Below are 13,044 nucleotides of genomic sequence, written 5' to 3' on the forward strand. Positions count from 1 at the left end.
GTTTTGATATATGATTTTAGAGAGGGTTTTTTTTTTAATTTTCTGCCATCTCTCTGTCCTATTTATTTTAACCTAACTTGTTTCTAGTTAATATTTATAAAGAACAGTCAAAACCACTGAAACTAAACTACAAAGTATCTTTGTTGGGAAGTTGGAGAACTCAGTTTGAATGCTCATTTTATAAGGGAGTGAAAAAAACCCCCTGTTCCCTGGAGTGTGTAATGGGATTAGATTGGAAGGATTAATACTGAAAGTGTATCAAGTTCTCAAATCCTAAAAGAAGATCATTGAACCTAGGAATAATCTCTTGTGGAGCTTAAAAATTAATTATCCTATTCTAAATACACAGTGGTAATAGATCATCTCAACAGGCATTTTATAAATAGTATTCTCAGGAAATATGCTTTTCTTACTATTGAGTTTCAGTGATGCATTAATCTCAAAATGTAAGTATTTGACCTTCTCTGTGAGTATTTTATTCTAGCCCCAAATTATATATGAAAAGGTCACTGCAATGAATATGCCTTAGAAGGTATACTTTGTCTTGTGGTGTCTATTTCATTTTGCCAGTTTCTCTCTTAAAAATATATGAGTGGTCAAAAAAATGGCATCAGTCTAAATCCAAATCTCTTAACACATCCATCGTCCCCGTGACAAGCAGTAAAGAACAACAAAAACGAATAAAACTATACAATACCACTACCAAATTTGGATGACATCCAAATCAAATTCCAAATTATCTGTAAGCAGAAAAATAAATAGATGATCACAATGAGCTATCTATTAGGCTCCCACCACATGCTGTTGTGTAGAGGAAGGGCAGTCTAGGAAATACTACAATGAAAGAGAGAGGAGGAAAGCTAGTAGGAAGCCTAAGACTGATCTAAAATCATCATAAGAAAGCCTATCCCAGTGTGAAAATTCTAAAAAAAACTTCTCTGGAAGCTTAGCCTTTAGGCAAGTGCCTAGAAGTGTGTGTAGGACTCAAGAAAGCAACGTTGGAGAAGGAACTCTTTGGAGGTAAAAAAAAAAGATTAAAGGGAGAGGTAACTTTTGAACAAAAAAATGCACAGTGAAGGGGAAAAGAGACAAGAAGGGAAATTTTATCATCTTACAAGACAAAAAAAATGTCAACATGTAAGAATCCATCAAACTTCCCTCCCACTGCCCTCCCCTGTACCCCAAAATCCTCCAATAAAAAAACATACTTGGTTATGTGAAGATAAGAGGATGTTCTTGAGCTTGGAATCTTGGAAACCACCCACAAACTGCTCGCGATGGTCATATAAATTAAAAAATGCAACCAATCCTCATCCATATAAAGCAGAACATGAAAATCAAAAAAAAGGCATTTGATTAAAATTCCCACAAATAAAGAATGATTGAAAAATAAAGCTATAACAAAATACTCCAAGAGAAATTTTCTAAAACATTTAAAGATATATTTTTTTAAAAAAATATCTTATAGTAGAAGTCTAAAAGCTAAAAAAAGAAATGGACCAAAAAATTGGTCAACATAAAGCAAAAGTTAATTGAACATAGAATAGTAAAATAGAAGAAAAAATAAAATCATATTGGAAATGGAAATTAAAAGTACCTAAAGAAGAAAAATGAAAACTTAATAAGAAGCACTGAAGAAAAACAGGAAAAACAACAAAAAGAATGAAAATGAGATGAAGAAAGAAGTAAAAGAGTTCAGAAAGTGATATCAAAGACCAGAAAAAAAAAAAAAAAACTACAATGTATGTATAAAGAGAATCCTTGAAAAGGAAAAAAAAATGGAACAGAATTAATATTTAAAACTATAATCCAGGAAAGTTTTCCAAAAATAAAAGAGTTTAAATGTACAATGATACAGCTCACCAAGAATTTGTCCTGGAACAGTCAACTCTGAGATTGATCTGAGACATTGGACTTTAAATACCTAGAAAAATCTTCTGGGATGCCAGGCAAAAATAAGAAATAATTTACAAAGTCATGGTAATTATACTTGCCTCATAATTTTAAAAAATATTAAGCCAAAGCAACAGTGTAACAATATGTTTTTTAAGTCAACCACTTATAGGACATTCTTTTGAAAACAAAGCTATATAGACATGAAACAAAACATTAGTTTCCAGGTCTGAAGGTGGAATGCTGACTCCAAAGGGGCATTCACTTTGGTAGCATGGAAGTGTTCTATATCTTGATTGCAATAGTGGTTATATATATATATTTCTCAAAACTTGAAAAACTATGTATTCTAGTATGCAGTTTTTAAGCATTAATTTTATACCTTAAAATCTAAAAATGGAAAAATTGTCAAACAAAGTTGGGAACAAAGATCTTGTATCCAGACAAGCTGGCCATCTAGGCTATAAAAAGTTTAAAATTTTTAAAACTCAGAGTGTTCAGAACCCGTAAGTCCTTCTTAAGAAATTGAATGGTGGATGAGATTCATCTAACCAAGGGATGGTTGGGAAATTTTCCTCAAAAAGGTGGATGATGAACATTTAATATACTTAATTTTAGAGTTAAGATAAAAATAGGAGTTCCCGTCGTGGCGCAGTGGTTAACGAATCCGACTAGGAACCATGAGGTTGCGGGTTCGATCCCTGCCCTTGCTCAGTGGGTTAACGATCCGGCGTTGCCGTGAGCTGTGGTGTAGGTTGCAGACGCGGCTCGGATCCTGCGTTGCTGTGGCTCTGGCGTAGGCCGGTGGCTACAGCTCCGATTCAACCCCTAGCCTGGGAACCTCCATATGCCGCGGGAGCGGCCTAAGAAATAGCAACAATAACAACAACAACAACAACAAAAAAAGACACAAGACAAAAGACAAAAAAAAAAAAAAAAAAAAAAAAAAAAAGATAAAAATAAAGATGGTATAAGGGCATAATAATAGTCACATGTTATATGACATATTATTTGTTATATACTCTAACAAATTAGAAGCAATGAAACTAAAAATTGGGAAGAAAAGAGAAAGGAAAAGAGGGGGAAGAAAGTAGAATAATTTCAGTGATTTTTTTTTTTTTATAATCAAGAGATGGGGGAGGAGTTCCCGTCTTGGCGCAGTGGTTAACGAATCCGACTAGGAGCCATGAGGTTGCGGGTTCCATCCCTGCCCTTGCTCAGTGGGTTAACAATCTGGCGTTGCCATGAGCTGTGGTGTAGGTTGCAGACGCAGCTCGGATCCCGTGTTGCTGTGGCTCTGGCGTAGGCCGGTGGCTATAGCTCCGATTAGACCCCTAGCCTGGGAACCTCCCTATGCAGCGGGAGTGGCCCAAGAAATAGCAAAAAAAAAGACAAAAAAAAAAAAAAAAGAGTATCTGATCTTGAAACTGCAACAAATTTTAAACAACTTAATCAAAAGGACAAATACATACTAAAATTACAGATTTATTTAGAAATATGATAGTATAAACACTGTATATCAAAATCTATAGAATATACTTAAAGCAGTGATCAAAGGAAAATTCATAGCCCTAATCACATTTATAAGTAAAAACGAAAGTATACAAGCGTATTAAATTCCTAGAAAGCAACCTTGAAAAAGAACTGCAAAGTAACCCAAAAGAAAGCACAAAGAAAAAAAACTAAAGATAAAAGCAGAAATTAATTAGAGAATAGTAAAGCAATATACTTAATTAATAAATCAAAATCCTGGGGTTTTTTTTTAAAAAAAAAAAAAACAAACCTTTTTTTATGGCCACATTTGTGACATATAGATATTCCTGGGACAGGAATTGAATCCAAGCCACAGCTGCAACCTACACTGCAGCTATGGTAATGCCAGCTCCTTTAACCCACTGCACTGGGCCAGGAGTCGAACCTATGCTTCCACAGCAACCCAAGTCACTGCAGTCAGATTCTTAACTCACTGCATTACAGCAGGAACTCCCTAAAAAAGCAACTTTTAAACAAAATCAAAACGCTAGCTAACTTAAATAAGGAAAAAGGAAGAAATATAAATATTCAAAATAACACATGACAAGGAAAATAACAATTGAAGAAAAATAAATTTTTAAATCATTACATTATTTTATAGATTTATATTCAAATCAATTGAAGACATAAAAAAGCGGGTACCTTCCCAGGGAAAATCAGGTTAACAAAATTGACTTCATTAGATATAGAAGGAAACAGAACAATTTCAGTGGAAGAAATAAAGTTATCAAGGATCTACCATACAATACACACCAGATCCATATAGTTTCACTAGGGAATTTTAGAAAACCTTCAAAGACCAGCTAATCATAATGTTCCATCAACTGTTTCAGATCATTGAAAATAAAAATAAAAAAACCTTCCTCATTTTTATATGAAGCAAGCATAGTTTTATCATAAAAACCAAATAAAGACAGTACAGAGAGGTAATACTGTAGACCAACAAAACTTATGACTATTAATAAAAAAATACTTTATAAAGAATTGGTAAGCAGAATCCAATGAAACATTAAAAAATATAAGATGAACAACAGGAATTAATTCCAGTAACACTATATTGGCTCAATATTATGGAATCCCTTAATAAAATATGTTAATATATAATGTCAACATTATTATTAATATTTATTAATAGTTAAAGCTAAAAGTAATATTACCAATACTGATATATTATAATATTAGCACAGTATTATATTTGTGGAATTAAAATTAAAATATGATTTTTTTTTTTTGTCTTTTTTGCCATTTCTTGGGCCGCTCTCGTGGCATATGGAGGTTCCCAGGCCAGGGGTGGAATCGGAGCTGTAGCCACAGGCCTACGCCAGAGCCACAGCAACACGGGATCCGAGCTGCATCTGTGACCTGTACCATAGCTCACGGCAACAGCGGATCCTTAACCCACTGAGAAAGGCCAGGGATCGAACCTGCAACCTCATGGTTCCTAGTCGGATTCGTTAACTACTGAGCCACGTTGGGAACTCCTAAAATATGATTTTAAAGTAAGTGATTTAGCTCTAAAGATGTTGAGTGACAAAGCCTTTATCCTAAATATTCTAAAAAAGTTATATTTAATGGAAAAATATGTGATAAATAGAATCTTTCTGATTTCTTTGAATTGGTCAACAAATAGTAGAAGATAATTATCTCATATGTATAATACATCTCCTAAACTTGTATACCTAGAGCTCACTTCAAAATGAAACAAATTTATTATTTGTATAAAAATGGTACCACATTCCTAAATAAAAGATATGTTAAGATCTAAGACATCTAAGTGTTCACCAAAACCAGAGGTCACGACCTGGCAACTTTTTGACTTCTGACTACAGGTGAGTTTTATTTAGGCCTAGCGAATGATTTTTAAATTTTGTAAGTTGAATATCTCTTATTCAGTTGTGTGTGAGTTCCACCTTTGCTATGTTTCTACCACTCCGCATTTTCTTACATCTAGCAGCCTTACTCACTGATTATTACCTGCCTGGTCCCTAAAAGCATTTAAGTTTGTGACAGCTCACAGCTTGATATTGATAGCTTAAATTCACTGGCTTGTTATCCCCATATGCTAACAAAGTTACTCCAACCCCCCAAAAAGATACACACCTTCCCTACAAATACTTCTAGAAATATCCAGGAGTTGTCTCACATGCGATTATGAGTAAATCAATTTGCATCACGCATTGCTGCAACTGTTCTGGGCTTTCATCCAACATGTATGTATCCACCATCACCTCCCACCATTCACTGTATCTGCTGATCATCCATCATCTCTCACTGGTCATCCATCCTCTTCCATTGGGCATCCATCATCTGCCACTGGGTATCCATCATCATTAGCTGGGCATCTGCTGAGTACCGCCATGTCTGTTGGGAATCCACAATCTCCCAACAGGCATCGTGGTCTCTGCTGATGCTCTGCATTTCACCACCAATGCCTTCCATGAGAATGCTGCTCTACCTGTCTTGGGTGCTGTCACCTGATATAGCCAAACCTACAGACTGAATTTGCTTCAGTCTTTATTGTATTTACTGTTCCTTGCAAAAAATCAAAATATGTGGCACGCTATGTTACCTAAACTTTGAAAAAGCAACGCTCGTCTTTGCCCTCTTCACAAAAATCCCTCTGTAAAACAACTCTCTATTCTTTCTTCATTTTTACTTACTGCAGTCTACTCAGGGCTTCCATTCTATAGGGCTGATCTAATGCCTATATTTGCTGATGCCTTTATTTCTGTCCTCAGGCATCCACATAAAAACTCCCTCCTGAAAGGCTAAGCTGTGACCTTGTCACTGTTGTAAACTAGCATTTATCCTTGTATTTGTTTTTTGTTTGTTTGGTGTTTTTTTGTTTGTTTGTTTGTTTGTTTTGTCGTTTTGCAATTTTCTTGGGCCGCTCTCGCGGCATATGGAGTTCCGGGGCTAGCGGTCCAATCGGAGCTATAGCCACTGGCCTAAACCAGAGCCACAGCAACGCAGGATCCGAGCCGCGTCTGCAACCTACACCACAGCTCATAGCAACGCCGGATCATCAACCCACTGAGCAAGGGCAGGGACCGAACCCGCAACCTCATGGCTCCTAGTCGGATTCGTTAACCACTGCGCCACGACGGGAACTCCTTTGGTGTTTTTTTAATGAATAAAATGAAGCCCTCTTTCCCTCTTGAAAATCAGTTCATGAGGTTAGATACTTAGTATAGTCCAGCCCCACACATCTGCATATGTGAATCTTTACTTTTTTAGTTCAAATGTCTACTCCCAATATTCCCCTTCCCAATACATATAGTCATTTCACCTAGGACCTTTATCATAGGGGAGAAATTTCTTTACCAAGTAAATTTCAATTCCAAGTATAAAAGGGAAGAATAGGACTCATAATTTACAGAAAATTATGGTGACATATATTAAAGGACACAGTCCAGAGGTCCTGGTGGTTGTTTGTATGTCTAGAGTCTGCTATCTCTGGTCATTCTTTGTACCTTCTCTTTCCTCTTTCCTCCTTAGAGATACACAACTTCTGCAGATTAATTACTTCTTTAAATCTTCAGTAAATACATAATGTAATTTTAGTTACATTCCAATTCTACTTACAAAGGTCATTTCCTACAGGCAGATAGGCAGCACTAAGCTAACTAATAACTAACACCCAAGTACTTGCTCAGTGTCAGGCCCTGTTGCAGGTGATATAAATTTGCTATCCCCAAAGCATCAAGAGTTTAAGTACTACCAGGGATCTATTGACAACTTGGGGAAAACACATCCACATTTTTCTACATTAAGAGGAAACCCTCTTCTATCTTCTCAAGTTGGGTTTGGATTTCCTGGCCCGGTGTCCATTTCTGATGTTCCGAAGATTCACTTTACTTTATCTTTTACTTTTATTTGGCTAATCCAAAACACTGTTCCTGGCACAGGCATTTTTTGAGTTTGGAAAATCTCATTTCTTCATGGAAACTTTCAGTGGTTTTATATCACCTTCTGCTGTGCCAACTCCTAGAAAGCTAAATTCTCAGCCCTTATTTCCAAAGACCCTTTCTCCTAAATCTGCATGTATAATCCAAGAGCCTTTTAACTGGGCTCATTGATGATGTTAAAGAAGATGATGATAACGATAATTATAATAGTTAACTGTAATTGAGTGTATGGGAGGGAAAACTTTTTCCTCTACTCTCTTAGTTCAGTATCTGGGGTCCTAAAAATTAAATTGGCAGAGGATAGTTTAATAGTAGAAAGGGTTTATTTACTTACACATAACTGAGTTCTTCATAGAAAAGAAGTGAAAACCCAAAGAAGCAGTTAGACCCAAGAGTATATATATAATTTTAACAAAGGGCAATATATTGTGGAGAATGGACAATACAAAGGAAAAGCAATCTGGGTTTCTAGGGATGGGAAGGTAAATATACATGGGAAACTAATGGAAGTTAAGGGTTACACTAATAAGGATTGTTATGAAGACTCAATCTTGTTTAGTCTTGGGGATGATAAATGTGTGTCTCCAGTGATTAAGGGTCATTCTCATAGTTCCCACCGTGGCTCAGCAGGTTAAGAACACAACTAGCATCTATGAGGATGTAGGTTTAATCCCTGGCCTCACTTAGTGGGTTAAGGATCCAGCTTTACCATAAGCTGTGGCATAGGTCACAGATGTGACTTGGATTCCATGTCGCTGTGGCTGTGGTGTAGGCCAGCAGCTGCACCACCAATTAGACCCTCAGCCTGGGAACTTTCATATGCCATAAGTGTGCCCCTAAAAAACCTTTTTTCAAAAAGTCATTCTCCTCTTCCTGGTAGGGTTAGAGATCGGGGCACCCTCACAAAGGGAAACTTATACCCTGACTTTAGGCAGAAAAGGGGAGGGTAGAGAGTTTTTCCTGTATCTGCTATTTCTCATTTACCTTCAACTCAAAATAATCCTTATACCAAAGTGGGATACTTTGGGGAATGTTGTACTCTAATCCCTGACAGCACTTATTCTGTATTTATTACCTCATTTAATCTCCATACCAATCTGTAGGTAGAACTTTACATTTTCCCCACTTTACATATGAGGAAAACTGAAGCACACAGTTTACCTGATATTAGAGCCATGAGAGGCTAATATCCATGCTTACTTAGATCAATGACATTAAGGGCCCCATTCTCCCTGCTAGTCAGACTGATGTTTTTGCCACTCATTCATGGAAATGTAGAAAAAACCTATATCTTCTTGAAAACTAAACCAAACACTGATTCTTGCTTCCTGTCTTGATATACCTTTAAAGACACAGAGTAGCATAACTAAGAAAATAATCTCTTTTACATACAGGAGTAATTTCTCCAAGTCCCACGATGATAATAATAGTTAGCAGTTCTTTTATATATACAATGCTATACATCATCCTAGCTGATAGACACTCTTTTAGAACCATAGCTTTGCTCAAAGTAATTTCTTTTACATTTTAGACTCTATTGACATCAACTTCATACACAGTTTGAAGGCCCCGGCTTCAATGCCTTTGTTGCTATGTGATTGATTAGAAAATAGAATTACGGAGTTCCCATTGTGGCTCAGTGGTTAATGAATCTGACTAGTATCCATGAGGATGCGAGCTTGATCCCTGGCCTCAATCAATGAGTTAAGGATCCGGCATTGCCATGAGCTGTGGTGTAGGTCACAGACGCGGCTCGGATCCAGCATTGCTGTGGCTGTGGCATAGGCCGTCAGCTGTAGCTCCAATTTGACCCCTAGCTTGGGAACTTCCATATACGATGGGTGCGGCCCTAAAAGGACAAAAGACAGACAGACAGACAGACAGAAAGAAAGAAAAAGAATTAAAAGGGAGTAGTGGAGGGGCATAATATATCTTCAAATAGTTGAAGGAGCTTCATGCTCATATGCCTCCAAAAGGTGAAAGCAAGATAAATGGTAAAAGATACAGAAAGGAGCAGATTAGGGTTCATCGATATCTTCTTTATCAGTGAAAATCTCTATCTCTCCAAGAGAGGAATCACTTCGTTACTGGAGTTTATATGAAGAATTTCTGCTTTGAGTAGGCAGTTGCACTAGATATTTTCTGTGTTTTCTTCTATGCTTTCAGATTGTATAATTATGTTTCCTACTGATGTCAATTTGAACAAATTATTTGGAATCTGAAATTATCATTATGGAAGTAGAAGGAGAGTATCTTTGTGAATGATAGGAAGATGAAAAGAATTATTATTTCATACAACAGGGTTACATTTCACCTGTGCTTTTATGTGCCTATGGTCTTTATAATCAATTTGATTAGTCCCTGTAAGAGACCCTGGATGAAAAACCTACTCATATTATTTAACAACTCAGAAGAAAATATCTTATTGCCATCTAAGTGAACATAAAAGAAAATTTGCTTAGAATTAATGGACAGTGTATCCAAAACTCTCACTCTTAAACATTATGAGATGAATAAGAATAGCCTACTTAGCCTTTACCTAAAACAGCAGTAATTCAATCTTGAAAGCTGTCTTTCATATGCTAAATAGAATCTCTTACAACAATGAATCTGAATTGTTCTTAGTTATATGTATGTATTCCTAACACAGTGCTTGAATTGTGTAGTATCTGGGTTCTTGGACTAATTGTTAAAAGTTGATTTCTTTCTTTTCCTCCTTAGTCAAATTTTTATATTCTCTAATTGTTGAAATTTGTTTCGTGTTCGAAATAAAATATACCAGAAATCTAAAATCTTTGCACTCTAATTTGTCTGCATTCAAAATATAGCAAAGGCAAGCTGCTCACTCATTATTTATATAACACTAAGTTCCAAAAATACACTTCATAAATTGTTTTTCCATAACTTGATGCCATTGTTTCTTTTAAAATAACAATACCACCAAGACAGTCAAGGTTAAATGAGATTTTTTTTTTTCAGTGTGGAACTTCTCACTTAAAAATATTTAATAAAATAGGTAGTGGAAGCAGAATTTTAATTATCAGCCTATTTATCTCTACTTTTGCTCTTTAATTACATGGTAAGAAGCATTTGAGGGTGTTTAGTGTGTACAGTTTCAAATGAGCCTAAATCACTATAGATTTTTTATCGTTGTTTTGTAATTATAAGATCACAGCTACTGCGGATTTTAACTCTCTTCAAAATGAAGGAGGAAAGGAAGTATTTAGAATTAGCAGATACACATGAGTTAACTAGGTCAGGACAATCTTCTCTAGACCAAAAGTATTCTTTATTCTAGATCAAGATCATTTTTGGAGCCCAAAAGAATTCACTAGCTAATAAAAAAGATAGTTTCTCCTCAAAATTATGTAACAGAAAGCTTGAAGGGGAACTAAAGGAGAGACATTTGATATTTATTAAGCACTTATTCATTTTTCTATATTACTTTAACCCCATCCCATACACTCTCAGCTTAAAATCTCCATACTTTTTTGTTTTGAAAGAGTGAAGTCTTTAATTTTCAGTTTCTCAAAAACCTAGGATTACCATCTCTGTATATACATGTTTTTCACCAGTGGGTGGCATATAAACCATTGTAATCAGTCTCTGTGTTCTCTAAAAGAGAAATTGGAGTAAAAAATAAAGATAACAATTATTTCCAAAAGTTTGAATTATATTTTGCATAGTTACCAATAAAAAGGAAACATTATATGTTCAATAGAAACATTATATAGAAGTTGAACATTGGAGTTCCCCTTGTGCAGCGGAAACGAATCCAATTAAGAACCATGAGGTTTCAGGTTCGGTCCCTGGCCTCACTCAGTGGGTTAAGGATCCTGTGTTGCTGTGAGCTGTGGTGTAGGTCGCAGACGCAGCTCGGATCCCACATTGCTGTGGCTGTGGTGTAGGCCAGCAGCTGCAGCTCCGATTCAACCCCTAGCCTGGAAACCTCCATAAGCCATGGGTGCAGCCCTAGAAAAAGGCAAAAAGACAAAATAAATAAATAAATAAAATCTTAAAACAGTCTTTTGTTACATGTATTATTATATATACTTAAAGCTATGCTACAAATAATAATGGGAAAAATGCAAAAATGATGCACTTGTGGTGATTTGAAAACATGCTAAGTACAAATTATACAAGAGGTTCAATAATTTTTCCCTTAAAAAAGAAGCTAACCCCTTTATATATACCTCATTAGGAATGACACATTTGGAAAAATATCAAGGTCATTATTTTTCCACACAATTCTTACCACTATGACAATATTTTTCTGGATTTTGAAAGAGCAGCTACTGCTACCTGCAACTTACCCTTGTCAACTAAATGAAGAGGTAGAGATATTTTCTATTGTACCATTTAAATTCCTTTGTTGAATATTATTTACTGTTTTTTAAATTTTCTTAGAGGCTGCTCCAGGTCTTACAATATGCATCTTTTTATTTTCATTCCTTTTAGAAAAATGAGATATAATTCATATGCCATAAAATTCATCCTTTTAAAGTATACAATTCAATGGTTTTTGGTATATTCACAAAATATTATTCATCATTATCTAATTCCAGAATATTTAGTCACTTCAAAAAGGTGCCCTGTACAAAGTTAGCAGTCACTTCCTGTAATATGCATTTTAATTTAAAGCAAACTTGTTAAGATTAATATTAAATTTCAATAGTATATAGAAACTTTGCTCCAGTATACTTCCATTCCCCCCCCACTTTTGTGCTATTATTGTCACGCATATTGTATCTTATACATTATAACACATCAAAATAGTTTTGTAATTAGTGTTTTATGTAATTTTCTTTTACTTAATCTTTCATGTCTCACATTTAGGAGAAAAATGTTTTGATTTATTTTTTAAAGTGTTTTAATACATGAATTCAAGTTACCATCTAATCTTTCAATTTTAGCTGGAAGATTCACTTTAGTAGATAATACAGGTCAAGTATGCTGATGACAAATTCTCTCAGTTTTTATTTATCTTTTTTTTTGTCTTTATTTCTCCTTCATATTTGAAGAATACTGTTACTGGCTATAGAATTCTTTGTTGACCGTCTTTTTGTCAGCACTTTGAATACATTGTCGCAATGCCTTCTGGTTTTGTTGGTTTCCATTGAGAAGTCAGCTATTAGTCTTTTTTGGTTCATCTTGTACATATTGAATCATTTATTTCTTTCTACATTTAGAATTTCTTCCTTGTCTTTTTTAACTTTATGAAGTAACTAGATATCTTTCACTAAGTTTATCCTAATTGGTGTTCCTCTTAAATGTGTAAGTTGGTGTTTTCCATCAAAGCTGGGAATTTTTCAGCCATTATTTTTTCAAAACTTTTTCTTCCTCTCTTCTCCTTCTGGGACTCCCATTTATGCGTGCATTTGATGGTGCCCCACAGGCTCTGTTCATTTTCTTCATTTTTCTTCATTCTTTTTTCTTTCTGTTCTTCAGACTGTATAATCTCTTTTGACCTACCTTCAAGTTTACTAATTCTTTCTTCTGCTTGATAAAACCCACTGTTAAATCCATCTAATGAATTTAAAATTTCAGTTATTAAACACTTTTCAACTCTAGTATTTCTATTTGGTTTTGCTTTGTTTTAAATATTAGATTAGTTTGTATCCCTTTATTGATTTTCTCTATTTTATGAGACATTATCATGATAGTTTCTTCTAACTCTTTAAATATAGTCTCCTTTACTTCTTTAAATATT

General features: G+C 35.1%; 1 protein-coding gene across 3 annotated transcripts in view; it reads left to right on the plus strand.

The window, feature by feature from the left end:
• Window positions 1-13,044, plus strand: part of HTR2C (5-hydroxytryptamine receptor 2C) — a 254,308-nt gene that overhangs the window by 137,124 nt on the left and 104,140 nt on the right.

The sequence above is a fragment of the Sus scrofa genome, chromosome X (assembly GCF_054392235.1).
Source record: "Sus scrofa isolate SSC_HxYL_T2T_F1_AM1 chromosome X, Sscrofa_HxYL_maternal_Yorkshire_Landrace_v2.0, whole genome shotgun sequence".
Taxonomy (NCBI): Eukaryota; Metazoa; Chordata; class Mammalia; order Artiodactyla; family Suidae; genus Sus; species Sus scrofa.